The sequence below is a fragment of the Octodon degus genome, unplaced genomic scaffold (assembly GCF_000260255.1).
Source record: "Octodon degus isolate 3935 unplaced genomic scaffold, OctDeg1.0 scaffold00026, whole genome shotgun sequence".
In the NCBI taxonomy this organism is placed as follows: Eukaryota; Metazoa; Chordata; class Mammalia; order Rodentia; family Octodontidae; genus Octodon; species Octodon degus.
Genome location: NW_004524602.1, coordinates 16,418,944 through 16,421,376, shown reverse-complemented (window position 1 = coordinate 16,421,376; position 2,433 = coordinate 16,418,944). Strand labels below are relative to the sequence as shown.

The window sequence follows — 2,433 nt, the reverse complement described above, 5'->3', positions numbered from 1 at the left end:
CTGGGAGAGGCCTCTGGCCAGAATGCCAGAGACGCGGCAGAGGGACGGTCGAAGGCGACTGATGGGCCTTTACAAAAGATGTACGTGGGGCTGAGCGTGGGGGCGCACACCTGTAACCCCAACTGCCAACACCAGGTGGGCAGTGAACATTGTAAAGAAGGCTGGTCTGTGGCGATGTCTCAGTTACTTCTCTCCTGTGATTGATATGTTTCGTGATGGTGGCGGGATGGATATCAAGGCCTTTGTATTAAGTGACATTCTCCGGGCATTTTTAATTTTTTATTTGGTTTGGGGCTTTTTTGTCTTATTGAGACAGGGTCTTGCTGTGCAGGTCAGGCTAGGCTTGAGCTCATTTTGTAACCAAGGCTGGTCTTGAACTCGCGACGATCCTCCAGCCTCAGCCTCCCGAGAGCTGGGATAACAAGTGTGCGCCACCGTGCCTGGCCTCATCTTTTATTTTGAGACAGGGTCTTGCTAAATTGCCTAGAATGAGCTTAGAATGTATGATTCTCCTTCCTCAGCCTGTCAAAGGGATGGGGTCATGGCCCAACATCCCAGATTAAGGAAGGAAAGATTTGTTTAGTCACAGTTAGTGGAGGGTTCAGTCCATACTCGGTACATGGCAGAGGGCAGCGAAGAGCAAGGGGAGGAGCAGCGGCCGAGGCTGCCAGCAAGCCTCCCTCCCTTGCCGTATTGTATTGAGGCTGTCTGCCCGGGCGGGTGTGGCAATCACACCTATAATCCCCCATCAGATCATTATTAATCATAAACTCTAGAAGCCATCCCATGACTGCATGAGGCTTTGGGGGACACTGAGTTGAGGCACAGACCGTAACAGGAAGTGATAAACTGTTCACCACGACCCTGTTTGTACCAAAGAAAACGGCTGCTGGACGGAGAACTTGGTAAACCTGGTCGACAGTGGGAGGAGTCACGTTCCTCTTCCACAGCTGCAGGGATGCAGCCGACAAAAGCAAGTAAGATCTGGGTATGACGGCCCAAGCCTGCAGTCCCGGCTACTTGGGAGGCTGAGGCACAAAGATCTCAAGTTCTCCATCAGCCTGGGCAGCATATCCAGTGAGACCCGGACTCAAAATAAAATGGAAAATTATAATAATAAAAAGATAAGGCAGGGGCCGGGGAGATGGCTCAGTAGGATAAGCACTTGACTGGCAAATGCAAGGATCTGAGTTCAATCCCCGGTTCCGAAAACAAAACAAAACAAAACAAAAAGATAAGGCAGATGGGGCTATGGGTCAGTGCCGAAGCAGTGGCTCACCATGCAAGAGGCCCTGGGTTCGATCTCTTTTTTTAAAAAATATTTTTATTTATTTATTTATTTTAATTTATTTTTTTCATAATTTTATTGAGAAACAAATAGCAATGAGACAGTTTCAAATCAAATTGATAGGACAGTTTCAGTAATTAACACATAGCATACATTCTTTCTAGTGGTTAACTGCTGTACCTGGGTTCAATCTCTAGTACTAGAAAAATAAGTAAGGTCCAGAGAAAATGAATCGTGGACTCAGCAAACTCATGGTAATAGACGATGGTAAGCCCTTCATTTCTCAAACAGAAGGGAAGTATTTTTAGTTAGTATAGTGGCATGGCCTGTGATCCTAGCCCCCTGAGAGGCTGAGTCACACATTCAAAGCTCAGTCTGGGCAATATAGCAAGACTGTCTCAAGATAAAAATTAGGCCAGGCGGGGTGGCACACACCTGTACTCCCAGCACTTGGGAGGCTGAGGCAGAAGGATCATTGTGAGAGTTCTAGACCAGCCTGAGCTACAAAGTGAGTTCAAGGCTAGCCTGAGCTGCACAGTGAGACCCTGTCTGAAAATGACAACAAACAAACAAAGATTAAAAGATTAAAAATGGCCAGAGTGGGCTGGTGAGATAGCACAGGGACCGGGGATTGATCTCCAGCATCACATGCCATGCTGGTCCTGCCCCTGGGCATGCTGAGCTGGCCACCCGGTCCGGGCATGTGGCACACACCTGTAATCCCAGTGCTGGGGAGGCCGAAAACAGGAGGATCACTGAGTCCAAGCTGTGTAGTGAGACCCTGAAGCAAATACATTAAAAAAAAAAAAATGGCCAGAGAATATTGCTCAGTGCAGAGGCTTTGATTTCAATCCTTGCCACCATCAAGAAAAAAAAATCAATCATTCATCACAGAGTAAATCTGAGCATATTTAAAATAGTCAATGTTACCCTATTTATCACTAAGCCAGCATCTGAGAATTAAGAAAAATAACCACAAATACTTAACTGCTTGAAAGCAAAGATGTGCAATTCTAAATAATGCTAAATAATCTTTAGATGCCTAGATGGCTTTTGCATCTAAAAAGACTGCAAGGGGCTGGTGAGATGGCTCAGTGGTTTAAAAGCACCTACTTACAACAAGCTTAGCAAAGCACAGGGACCGC

General features: G+C 46.5%; 1 protein-coding gene across 1 annotated transcript in view; it reads left to right on the top strand.

Moving 5' to 3' along the window:
• The window catches only part of Fam81a (family with sequence similarity 81 member A), a 30,675-nt gene that overhangs the window by 12,385 nt on the left and 15,857 nt on the right, over positions 1–2,433 (top strand). The window lies entirely within an intron of this gene.